The 13,660-nt window shown below is 44.8% G+C and overlaps 1 protein-coding gene across 2 annotated transcripts in view; it reads left to right on the plus strand.

Moving 5' to 3' along the window:
* TARDBP (TAR DNA binding protein) overlaps nucleotides 1-13,660 on the plus strand; it is a 72,757-nt gene that overhangs the window by 37,214 nt on the left and 21,883 nt on the right. The window lies entirely within an intron of this gene.

Here is a 13,660-nt window from a genome sequence, read left to right on the forward strand (position 1 = left end):
TCTTTTGTTTCTCTCTCTCTTTCCTCTCATTCTCTGTCTCAATCATTTTCTCATTTCTCTTTTTTTCCTCCCCTTTTTGCTCATTTCTCTCTCTCTCCCTTCCTCTCCTTTTCTCTCTCTCACTCTTGCTTTCTCTCTCTTTCTCTTTCTCTCTCTTGCTTTCTTTCTCTCTCACTCTTGCTTTCTCTCTCTTTCTCTTTTTTCTTTTTCTCTCTCCTCACTCTCTTTTTCTCTCTCTTTCTCTCTCTCTTGCTTTCTTTCTCTCTCTCTTGCTTTCTTTCTCTCTCTTTCTCTCTCTCTCACTCTCTCTCTCAGCAAAAAGTTGCGAGACCGGAACCCGAGCTTCCTTCTTCACGGCACACCTGACCATGTTTCGCGGCACACTAGTGTGCCACGGCACACTGGTTGAAAAACACTGGTCTAGTTGACAGGACCCGGAGAAGGCCGACTCTGTGGGACCACCTAACCAGTCGTTGGGACACATGTGGCAGAAGGCGGTCCTGGAGGTAATCTGGTCCAATGCCATGTAGGGCCTTATAGGTCATAACCAACCCTTTGAATTGCATCCGGAAACCAATCAGCAGCCAATGTAGTCCGCAGAGTGCTGGAGAAATATGGGTATGCGTTGGAAGGCCCATAACCACTCGCGCGGCTACATTTTTTCTGAATATACAGTGTGAGCAATGCTGGCGGTATCAAACAGTGCCCAGAATCTTAAAATGATTGCTCCTTGCCTTAAATACATTAATGACATTCCCCCCCACCACCTTCTATTGCATTTTTAAAGCAGACCTGAATGAAAATACTCGAAATATTTTGTCTTTTCTTATTGTTTACTCACCGCCCTTGAAAAATCACCCCAACAATAGAGATGCATTTTTATTGAGTTCCGTGAATTCTGGTTGCAGAGTCTATTTCACATTTCTTCCACATTTACTAGGACATTGGGGAAGGGCATCTCTACTCCCTTAAGCAAGTATTTTGAATCTGGCTTTAATAACAATAATAATAACAGAGTTGGAAGAGACCTTGGAAGTCTTCTAGTCCAACCCCTTGCTTAGGCAGGAAAGCCTACACTACTTCAGACAAATGGTTATAAAACATCTTCTTAAAAACTTCCAGTGTTGGAGCATTCACAACTTCTGGAGGCAAACTGTTCCATTGGTTAATTGTTCTAATTGTCGGGAAATTAGTTCTAAGTTGCTTCTCTCCTAGATTACTTTCCACCCATTGCTTCTTGTCCTACCCTCAGGTGCTTTGGAGAATACCTTGACTCCCTCTCCTTTGTGGCAACCCCTGAGATATTGGAAGACTGCTATCACATCTCCCTTAGTCCTTCTTTTCATTAAACTAGACATTTAAATGGTTGTTCTTAGTAAAAAGTAAATTTCACAAGCTTTGCCTCTGGTTCCTAAGGACAGGCAATAGTATTTTAGCCAGAGGTTCTTCACAGGCAAGAGAAGGATATAGAAGAAGATAAATAGGAAAGGTATATGCCTTTATTTCAATTCTGTAATATGACAGAAGAGACTCCTTTGCAAAGCATAGCCAATTTAGCTGTCAGCTGCTTGAATTCACAAGTCCTTCATCTTTTTTGAGAAGGCTGGTACTGAATTGACTGGCATCTCTCCACAAAGTCTCTTGTCACTGAATTCCTCATTTCCACCCAGCTAGGATTTCCAGCCCACCAAAGCAAAATATGAAGCTGTCATGTCTGAATCAGGCCAGGTGTTACGCTTGAGACTGAATCAGAGATGGAAGATAAACAGCTGACAGAGAGCAGGAGAGTGGCTGGTTGTGGAGGAAAGAGAAGGGCAAAATCAAGCTGGACAGAGCAGGGAAGAGATAGAACAAGGTAGAGGGGGTTCAGATGAAGACCACCCCCTCCTGCAGGCAGGGAAGAACGCAGAAGAGAGCAATGTGGGTTGTGTGCTTACAAGGAAGGAGAGGGCCATGATTCCCTTCATAAGGCACACCTGGGGATGGAGTTTAAAGGAGAGGCAGTTGGGAGAGGCATTTGTCAGGAACAAATGCTGAGTTCCTGGAGTGTAACAAATAACAACAACAGAGTTGGAAGGGAACTTGGAGGTCTTCTAGTCCAGTGTTTCCCAACCTTTTTTGAGCCGCGGCACATTATTCATATTTTCAAAATCCTGGGGAACATTGAGCCGGGGGGGGGGCGGGCTAAAAAAAAGTTTAGACAAAAAAAATCTCTCTTCCTCCCTTTCGCTCTATTTCTCCCTCCCTCTTTCTCTCTCTTCCTTCCTTCCCTTCTTTCTCTCTCTCCATCCCTCTTTCTTTCTTTCTTCCTCTCTTTTTTGCTCTCTTTCTCTCTCCCTCCTTCCCTCCCTCTATGTCTTTCTTTTTCCCTCCTTCTTCCTCTCTTGCTCTCTCTCTCTTGCTTTTTTTCTCTCTCTGTGTGTCTCTCTTGCTATCTCTCTTTCTTTGTCTCTTTCTTTTTCTCTCTCTGTGTCTCTCTTTCTTTCTCTCTCTCTGCCTCTCTTGCTATGTCTCTCTTTCTTTCTCTCTCTTTCTCTCTCTGTCTCTCTTGCTATCTCTCTTTCTTTCTCTCTTTCTTTCTGTCCCTCTTTCTCTGTCTCTTTTGCTATCTCTCTCTTTCTCTCTGTCTTTCTACCTCTCTCTGCCTCTCTTGCTATCTCTTTTTCTCTCTCTTGCTGTCTCTCTTTCTTTCTCTCTCTCTTGCTATCTCTCTCCTTCTCTCTCTCTCTGCCTCTCTTGCTATATCTCTCTTTTTCCCTCTTGCTCTCTTTCTTTCTCTCTCTCTCTGTTGTTATCTCTCTCTTTCTCTCTCTCTCTCTCTCTGCCTCTCTTGCTATCTCTCTCTTTCTCTCTCTCTCTCTTGCTATCTCACTTTCTCTCTCTCTCTTTCTCTCTCTCTCTTTCTCTCTTGTTACACCACGCCGACAACAGTGGCATCGGGCAGCAGCCAGGGGTAGCGGCAGAGCGGTTGACTGTGAGCGGGAGCCCTGACGGTGGCAGCTGGATGTGCTGCTGGACGCTGTATATGCTGGCGCTGCGCTGGGCATGGACGTGGGGCTGGCACCTCCGGCCCAGCCAGCGAGCCAGTGCCAGCCCCGCAGCGCCAGCATGTACAGCGTCCAGCAGCACGTCCAACCGCCACCATCAGTGCCTCCACCCTGGAGCTCCCTCTCGCCGCCGCCATCTCCCCGCAACTGCCTGGGGCCGCTGCAGCCGGCACCCTCCCACTACCACTGTCAGTGCCTTCCTGCTGGGCCCCAAAGGATACTGGTTGCTGCCCCCGCCAGGGAAGCTTCAGCTGGGCATGCCGCTGCCGGTGCCTCTGCCCTGGAACTCTTGCCACCGCCATCCCCCGGCTACTACCTGGTGCCGCTGCTGATGGCGCCCTCTTGCTCTCGCTGCCGGTGCCCTCCCGCCAGGCCCCAAAGGACACTTGCTGCCAACGCCAGGGAAGCTCCAGCTGGGTGGGGCGCTGCCGGTGCCACCGACCTGGAGCTCCCACTCGCAGCTGCCCCCGGTTACTGCCCGATGCCGCTGTTGCCAGCGCTCTCCTGCTGGGCCCCAAAGAAGGAAGGCAGGGAAAAGGAGAGCTTCATTCTTCGCGCCTCCTTTTTCCTGCCTTCCTTCTTTGGGGCCCAGCAGGAGAGCGCCAGCAACAGCAGCATCGGGCAGTAGCCGGGGGCAGCTGCGAGTGGGAGCTCCAGGTTGGAGGTACCAGCACCGGCAGCGCCCCGCCCAGCTGGAGCTTCCCTAGCAGCTTCGCGGCACACCTGACCATGTCTTGCGGCACACTAGTGTGCCGCGGCACACTGGTTGGGAAACGCTGTTCTAGTCCAATTCCCTGCTCAGGCAGGAAACCCTACACTACTTCAAAGAGATGGTTATCCAACATTTGCTTTAAAACTTCCAATGTTGGTGCCTTTACAACTTCTGAAGGCAAGCTGTTCCACTGATCAACCATTTTGACTGTCAGGAAATTTTTCCTTAGTTCTAAGTTGCTTCTCTCCTTGTTTAGTTTCCACCCATTGCTTCTTGTTCTACTCTCAGGTGCTTTGGAGAATAGGTTGAGTCCCTCTTCTTTGTGGCAACCCCTGAGATCTGGGAAGACTGCTATCATGTCTCCCTTGGTCCTTCTTTTCATTAAACTAGCCATGCCCAGTTCCTGCAACGATTCTTCATATGTTTTACCCTCCAGTCCCCTAATCATCTTTGTCACTCTTCTCTGCACTCTTTCCAGAGTCTCAATATCCTTTTTGCATCAAGGCAACCAAAACTGAATGCAGGATTCCACATGTGGCCTTACCTAGGCCTTATAAAGTGGTATTAACACTTCCTGTGATCTTGATTCTATCCCTCTGTTAATGCAGCCTAGAACTGTGTTGGCTTTTTTGGCAGCTGCTGCACACGGCTGGCTCACGTTTAAATGGTTGTCCACTAGGACTCCAAAATTCCCCTCGCAGTTACTACTTACTAACTGTGTGTACTACTACACAGTTACTACTCCCTGTTGTGTGCCAATGTTTGAACTTGCCAAGAATCCTTGCATTAATGTCTGGTGTTCTGGATGATTATCTGTATCTCTTACTCCCTGAACTTGCTTTGTTCTTGTTTTGCTAGATAAATTTGGGGGTTATTGCCATGCAGCTGTAGTGCAGGCAGTGCTGGGCTGGACTAATTGGGACCAGAAGCTGTTTGAAGTATGTTTGGGGGAGATTTGATGATCTAAAAGGCCCGTTTGAACTGCCTACTGTTTGTGTTACCTCTGTGCCATGCCCTGGGTCATCACACCAGGGTGCCCTTGAGGTCCATTTTGTCTTCACCAGTTGACTATTGCCTATCTGGATTTTACTTGGTAGCCCAAGACCCTTGTCACATTCCCCTCCAGCATTTAGCTTTTTTTAATGACAGCGATGGCATTTGGATTATTGTAGTTTTCAGAGTATAAGATGCACCTTTCCCTCCCTAAAAGAGGCTGAAATTTTTGGTGCATTTTATACTCTGAATGTAGCTTTTTCAAAGCTTTTTTTCCAGCCCTAATGAGGTGTTAACAATCTTCCCAGCTCTTCCTGGCTCGCAGGCTTTATTTCATTGCTTCTTGCTCCAAAGAATGTTTTTTCCAGCCCTGCCGAGGTGCTAACAATCTTCCCGGCTTGCAGGCTTTTTTACGGCTACTCTCTCCAAAGAATGTTTTTCCAGCCCTAAGTCTATGCAGGCTTTTTTCCCTTGCCACTCGCTCTGAATAAGGTTTTTTTTAAGCCCTAACCAGGGGATAAAATAATCTGCTGAAGCTCACCAAACTACACTAGCCAGATGAATATTTGTTTTTATTTATTTTATTAATTGGACTTATATGCCGCCCCTCTCCGGGGACCTGGTAGGCAGATTCCCCGCCCCCCATTTTCCTCTCCAAAAACTAAGGTGTGCCTTATACTCCCAAAAATACGGTACTTGGAAACCACTCAGTGGACTCTACTCAACCTGCAACAGTACTTGCCACATCTTCACTTCTTGTTTTCAAAGATCACCCGGGTTGGCAATTACCTTGTCATTTTATCAGAGAGAGAACCCATTAGTGGAAACATCTGCCTCCTTACCGCCCCCAAGATGGCCAATACTGTCACGTACGGTTATATTGGTCATTTTCTCATTTGCAAAAAAATCAGTTTCATACTTTTTGGCCTGAGCAGTAGGGAAATATGAACTGATGTCTGATCCAAAACCTGGGTTTCACCTGGGTCACGAAGATAAGTGGGTTTCTCTGCATTTTCTTTTATTGTCCATTCGAGGGTAAGTGAACGTAGGAGATATACTTGGGATTTGCAGCCTGTTGCAACTGGATTTTCAACCTGTAAGCTCACTCATGACTGGGTTCACATGTCATCTTAAAAAGTCCCACGTTTGAAATAGCTTAATAAGATTATTCCACTTTAACATATACAGTGGTACCTTTACTTAGGAACTTAATTCGTTCCGTGATCAGGTTCTTAAGTAGAAAAGTTTGTAAGAAGAAGCAATTTTTTCTATAGGAATCAATATAAAAGCAAATAATGTGTGTGATTGGGGAAACCACAGGAAGGTTGGAGGCCCTGTTTCGTCCCAGGAGATTCCTAGAGAGGCCTCACGGAGGCTTCTGCCCACCTTTTCCAGCCCTCTTTCCTCCCAGGAGATTCCTAGAGAGGCCTCATGGAGGCTTCTCCCAGTCTTTTCCGGCCCTGTTTTCCCCCAGGAGATTTCTAGAGAGGCCCCACAGAGGCTTCTCCCCATCTTTTCCGGCCCTCTTTCCTCCCAGGAGATTCCTAGAGGGCCCCCACAGAGATTTCTCCCTGCCTTTTCTGGCCCTGTTTCCTCCCAGGAAATTCCTAGAGAGGCCCCACAGAGGCTTCTCCCTGCCTTTTCCGGTTACAGTTTCTGAGGTAGAGGCTGTTGTGTTTGTTTAAAAATAATCGCAGAAAATCTGTGATTGGTTAAGACGCGGCTATTCAGAAAATAGCCGCGAAAGTTAAATGGTTGTCAGTTATAAGAAAGCCCGCCGTTTTAAAGAGTATAAAAGGGCAACGGGTTAGCCGTTGCCCTCTTTCGGAAATCCTACTGTTCCAGAGCTCGTGATTCACCTTGTTATGAATAAACCAGTTTGATTTAAACTACCGGAGTCCTGACTTTACAGTGGCGACGAGGAGGTCGAACTCCCGCTAACGCAGCCATGAACTCGGCCATGGCTCCACCGCCGCCTGTGTTCCACTCCGAGACGGAAGCTTGGACCTCTTACATGTCCAAATTCACATTTTTCCTGAAAGCGAGCAACCTACATGACGCCGATGACGATAGGAAGAAAGCTATATTCCTCGCTTATTGCGGCACAGAAGTCTACAGCCTAGCCTCTACACTCGTTGACCCAGATACCCTGGAAACCATCGCATGGTCAACTCTACAAGCAAAACTTGCCGCTCATTACCAGCCGACGACTCCTGTCCGCGTATACCGCCATCAGTTCGCCCAAATGCGGCAAACGGACGGAGAATCTACCAACGATTTTATAACTCGGCTACGCGCACTCCTTCCAAAGTGCAAATACAAGGATCCAGAAGAACAGTTGATTGACCGCCTTATTTTCGGTCTAACCAATATCACGCTTCAGAAGAAATATTTAGTTGATGAGGATGCCTCTCTCCAAGACATTCTTAAGGCAGCAAAAGCCTCCGAGGTATCTGAAACATCTGTTGCCGAAATTAAACGCGCAACCTCAACCGTTCATCACATCCCCGATGAATCACCTTGGCAAGCCTGCTCTCCCGATGAAAAACACTCGGAAGCCGCTTCTCCAGACGACACCTGCCTCCAAATCCGAAGAGCTTCCGACCATGACGCCAAAGACGCACCCCGTGCAGACAGATATGCCGGCTGCAACGGAAACCATCCTCGCTTTCGCTGCCATTTCAAGGACGCCTATTGCCGCCGTTGCCAGCGCCGCGGCCACATCGCTGAAGTCTGCCGCGCCGCCAACCCAACTCCAGCAACTCAGCAAAACCAACGACCCTATTTTTCGCCGAGGAATCGACGACCGCCGTTTTCACGCAACGTTTCCCGCCCGGCTGACAACTCGCACTCTCCAAACCAACGAGGTAACTCCCCTTCTTCTGTAAACTGCAATTTCCCCGCTGCGGAAAACAAGCTATTTGTTTCTCTTTTCCTCAACGGCCACCCCTGCCAAATGGAATTAGACACCGGTTCCAGACATTCCATAATGCCTTGGGAAAAACTTAAATTATATTTACCTCGTGTTAAACAAACTGACTTGAAACCTTGGGAACCGGGTTTGAGTGATTTTCAGGGCCATTCAATTCCAGTATTAGGATGTTTAAATGTTCCTATTGCGTTTAAAAAATTTCAAGGGTTTTTACCTCTTTTAGTGGTTGACGGTCCCAAACACACATTACTGGGACTTACATGGTTACAACCTTTAGGCATTGAAATTTTAGGGGTTAACAATGTATGTGACTCTTTTGACTCAAATGATTTATTGAAAGAATTTCCCGAAGTTTTTTCTAGCACTCTGGGTAAATATACAGGCAGCCCCATCTCATTTAATCTGGACCCAAACATTTCGCCCATCCGATTAAAGCCCCGCAGAATTCCCATGGATGAACAATTGGACAAATTAATAGCTCAGGGCATCTTAATTCCCACTGATCATGCTAAATGGGAAACTCCTATTGTAACGCCCGTTAAACCGGATGGCTCTATTAGAATTTGCGCAGACTATAAAGCCACAATTAATAAAGCCCTACAGCATAATGCCTATCCAATCCCAGTCGTGCAACAACTCTTGCACACCTTAGGAAATGGGTCCATCTTCGCGAAGTTGGACCTGGCGCAGGCATATCAACAGCTTCCCGTAGATCAAGACACCTCTGAGGCCCAGACAATTGTAACACATAGAGGTGCCTTTAAATGCACCCGCCTCCAGTTTGGAGTCTCTACCGCCCCAGGCATCTTTCAGGGTTTGATGGAACGCATCTTAAATAATATTCCTGGGGTCGTCCCATATTTCGACGACGTATTAATATCAGCCACATCCAAATCTGAATTATGGGACAGAATCAGGCGCGTTTTAACTAAATTTAAAGAAACAGGACTCCATTTAAAAGCAGACAAATGTTCCTGGGCCGTTCCCAAAGTTGAATTCTTGGGTTTTACAATAGATCGTTTTGGAATTCACCCCACAAACGACAAAGTTGATGCTATAAGAAATACTCCCACCCCCTCAGATAAGACAGACTTACAAGCATTCCTAGGACTCCTTAACTTTTATTCCGTCTTTCTTAAACAGAAAGCGACGGTGGCAGAACCGCTCCATAACCTCCTAAAGAAAGACTCTGCCTGGACGTGGGGACCAAAAGAACAAGCCGCTTTTACAGCAGTAAAAAATTTACTTTCCTCCAACAGTGTCTTAGTACAATATAATGTAGCTATGCCCTTATCCCTAACCTGCGACGCTTCACCGTTCGGCATAGGAGCCGTCCTCAGCCATAACTTCCCAGACGGCACAGAAGCCCCAATAGCCTATTATTCTAAAACTCTTTCGTCAGCTGAAAGGAATTACTCCCAACTCGACAAGGAGGCGCTAGCCCTTGTCGCTGGAGTTAAACGATTTCATTATTATCTTTGTGGTCGCCCCTTTACCTTAATTACCGACCATAAACCGCTTTTAGGTATTTTGGCGGGAAACAAGCAGACTCCCGCCTTTCTTTCCCCTCGCATGACTCGTTGGACTATTTTTTTAGCCGCTTATAATTATACATTAATCCACAGGGGGGGGAAAGAGATAGGAAATGCTGATGCATTAAGCAGGTGCCCCCAAACAGAATTAGTCAGTGATCCAGCCCCTGCCTCAAGCGTTTTATTAATTGAAACTAGTAAACAAACTCTATTAACAGCGACAGAAATAGCCAATCAGACACAAGTAGATCCAATTTTAAAATATATTAAACAATGGATATTAAAGGGATGGCCAATTGAACAACAACCAAATCAATTTCAACCCTTTAAGAATAGACAGTTTGAATTAAACGTGTTAAAAGATTGTATATTATGGGGAGACAGGGTTGTTATTCCAAAATCCTTACAAAAGCAAGCATTGCAGTTATTGCATATAGGTCACCCAGGAATAGTCAAAATGAAAACTATTGCCAGAAGTCATTTATGGTGGCCAGGGTTGGATAAGGACATAGAGTCATGGGTGGGTGGTTGTGTACCCTGCCAGAGAACAAGACCCAACCCACCAAAAGTCACACCATCAGAGTGGCCAACACCAAGAGGGCCCTGGTCCAGAATACATATTGACTTTGCAGGACCAATCAGGGGCCAATCCTTTTTACTGGTTGTGGATGCATACTCCAAGTGGCTGGAAATTGAACTCATGGCATCCACAACTACTAGCGCAACTATAAAAGCATTACGGAAAATGTTTGCCACACATGGTATTCCAGACACTTTGGTATCTGACAACGGGCCTCAGTTAACAGCCCGTCAAATGGAACTATTTCTTGCAGACCAGGGCATAAAACATGTGCTCACTCCACCTCATTTTCCCCAAGCTAATGGGCAAGCAGAACGAATGGTTAGAACCACAAAAGAAGCATTAAACAAAGCACCATTAGGAGATTGGCAACAACAAATCGATGAATTTTTAACCATTCAGCATATTACGCCATCAGCGTCCACAAACAAAAGCCCGGCAGAACTTTTAATGGGCAGAAACCTTCGGTCTAAATTAGACAGAATTCACCCAAATTACCAGAATGACCAAAAAGAAATAAAAGTACAAAGCGAGAGACAGTTTAACATTGGGGATTTAATTTATGCTAAAGACTATGATTCGAACGACAAATGGAAAGAAGGAACGGTATTAGATAAAACAGGTTTTAAAACATACATCGTAATATTAACAGATGGGCGCAGTTGGCATCGGCATGTCGACCAACTACGCAAAAGAATTAAGACTAACCCCGACATTTTGCCTACTGTAGACAAACCAATAGAGGACTTACCAGAACCAACTCGAGACTCCAGCGATGGCTGCTTGTTGCCCCTGGCGGCCGGCGAAGATCAAAACGCATCATCGCAACCAGGCCCGTCAGAGACTAGCCTTAGCGGAGCAACGGAGCCGGCCGTCCAGGCAAGCAGCTCCCAGCAAAATGAACTGCGCAGGTCCCAGAGATCTGTAAAGCCACCAATCCGCTTGCAGGACTATGTGACGTGGATTAACACGTAATCGTGGTCTCAGCCAAAGAGGGAGGGGTGTTGTGTTTGTTTAAAAATAATCGCAGAAAATCTGTGATTGGTTAAGACGCGGCTATTCAGAAAATAGCCGCGAAAGTTAAATGGTTGTCAGTTATAAGAAAGCCCGCCGTTTTAAAGAGTATAAAAGGGCAACGGGTTAGCCGTTGCCCTCTTTCGGAAATCCTACTGTTCCAGAGCTCGTGATTCACCTTGTTATGAATAAACCAGTTTGATTTAAACTACCGGAGTCCTGACTTTACAGAGGCGTTCTTAGGTAGCGATACCACTGTAGTTATAACTTTTGCATTGGCATCCTTCAGTCTCGAAATATCATGGTATCATGCTCTGGATTATAACTATATAACTATATAATTCTCAGGATTATAATTTTCTGGATTATAACTATACTCAATATATATCTGCTTTAAAATTCTATCACAACAAGCTACTCAATATTCTATGCAAGATTAATATTATACAACTTCAGCAAGTATGTTCCAATCGTTGTAAATAGTTGTCAGCTCTATTCCTTTTAATTAATCTTTTAATCCTCTCGCTAATCAATAATCAGTATTCCACATCAACTCTGTATAATTACGATCTTAATTTCAGCCACTATTGAAATATATACACTGCTCAAAATAAATAAATAAAGGGAACACTTCAACAAAAGAATGTAACTCCAAGTAAATCAAACTTCTGTGAAATCAAACTATCCACTTAGGAAGCAACACTGATTGACAATCAATTTCACATGCTGTTGTGCAAATGGAATAGTTGTGCAAATGAAATATTCAATGAGAATATTTCATTCATTCAGATCCAGGATGTATTATTTGAGTGTTCCCTTTATTTTTTTTGAGCAATATAAATGTAGTAATATGAAATTTGCCTTTTTTTTTTAACGGTGATACTAATAATTGAATAATTATTATTATATATTAAATAATAAAATAGTAGAAATAATTATAATGATTGGCCATCTCGTGGGATGAACCCAGATAGTTGGTATCTGCTGCTCGTTGGAAGAAGTAAACAGCGTAGAAAGCAGAAATCGCCCAGTTCCAACTCCCTGTGCCAATAGTACAGTACCTGTGTGTTTTCAGCTAACACAAAATCACATAGTACGGGATGTTCAGACAAGGTTCTATTGCCCATTTGAAGCTTGTCAGGTGCATTGAACATAAATGGCTGTACGGGTTTTTTCCCCCCTGAAACCAATGTCCCATTTTCATCATTGTGACAAGCAGGGAACAAGCGCCAAAAGATAATTGGGTGATATTCTCAGGAGCAGATGTCAGGTTGGCTCCGAGCTTAGATGCGAGTCATAAAACCCCCTGATTCCCATCCAACTGCATCTTATCCTTTTCAGCTTTGTGAGTTATGCCTGTGCCCTTCGCTCAGGTAGAACTTCCACCGTCAAGAGACGGTAGACATGTGTCATGTCAAAGGATGCCGATTTTTTTTTTCCTCCCCATCTCCTGGGTCTGTTTGTCACAATGGAGAAGAGACAAGACATCAGCTGCTGAATCCTGTGCACAACTGTGGTTCAGAAATTAGATTCAAGCCAGTGGTGAAACCCCCCCCTTTTTTTTTACTAACGGTTCTATGGGTGTAGCTTGGTGGATGTGGTGAGGCTTGGGGGAAGGATACTGCAAAATCCCCCTTCCCTCCCCACTCTGAGGCCAGTCTGATTGTTTTCAATATCACGGTCAGAAATTTTGGTAACTTTGTGCCTCCCATTTGGGCCAAGCTCCAGCAGATGATATTGTTGTTGTTATTGTTGTTGTTGTTGTTGTTGTTGTTATTATTATTATTATTATTATTATTATTATTATTATTATTATTTAGTAAGCCCTCTTTCCCCCCACCTCTCATAGTCTGAATTTCCTTTGTAGATCCTCTCCGAGAGACCATTAACTTTGCTTGATGACTCTTTTGAAACTTTTCCAGTTGACCAGTTGTTCTTTTAACATTGAAATTGTCAAGGTTCCAGGTAGCATCCAAACTAAATCAGAGTCCAAGTCAAAGTGCTCCTCAAAGTTCCAATTTATTGCTGGAGCCACCCTGGCACCTGCACTGGGAAACCTGAATCTGACTTTTCCACACAACCCACTCATATCCTTTGTCCCCCACCCACAAACCTGTCACATTGCCCACTTAGATTATGCCAGCATGGCAAGTCCTCCTTCCGCTTCCGCCCAGGTGGGTGGGCATAGGATGGTCTTGAACTACTCGAGGCCATCGTATATGGCTGCATCTGTTCCCTCATGAAAATCACCCAAGTTCCCATAAAACAATCAGGCCTTCTATAGATAATGTGGCAAGCTGTTGATTTATCACCAACCTCTGCACTGGCTTTACAGAAATATCATCTGGAGATAGTTAAAGGAAACAGAAACATAGAATATTGCCTATATAGTTTTATGTATGGTATGTTGTATGTATGGTTTTTAAACAATGGGGTTTTTAGACTTTTAATGTTAGATTTATTATTATAGACTTTTAATATTAGATTTGTCATTGTATAATGTTTTTATCACTGTTGTGAGCCGCCCCGAGTCTGCGGAGAGGGGCGGCATACAAATCAAATCAAATCAAGAAAGAAAGAAAGATTGACGGCAGAAAAAGACCTCATGGTCCATCTATTCTGCCCTTATACTATTTCCTGTATTTTATCTTAGAATGGATATATGTTTATCCCAGGCATGTTTAAATTCAGTCAACCACGTCTGCTGGAAGTTTCTTCCAAGCATCTACTACTCTTTCAGTAAAATAATATTTTCTCACGTTGCTTCTGATCTTTCCCCCAACTCACCTCAGAGTGTGCCCCCTTATCCTTGGGTTCACTTTCCTATTAAAAACACTTCCCTCTTGAACC

The sequence above is a fragment of the Erythrolamprus reginae genome, chromosome 8 (assembly GCF_031021105.1).
Source record: "Erythrolamprus reginae isolate rEryReg1 chromosome 8, rEryReg1.hap1, whole genome shotgun sequence".
Taxonomy (NCBI): Eukaryota; Metazoa; Chordata; class Lepidosauria; order Squamata; family Dipsadidae; genus Erythrolamprus; species Erythrolamprus reginae.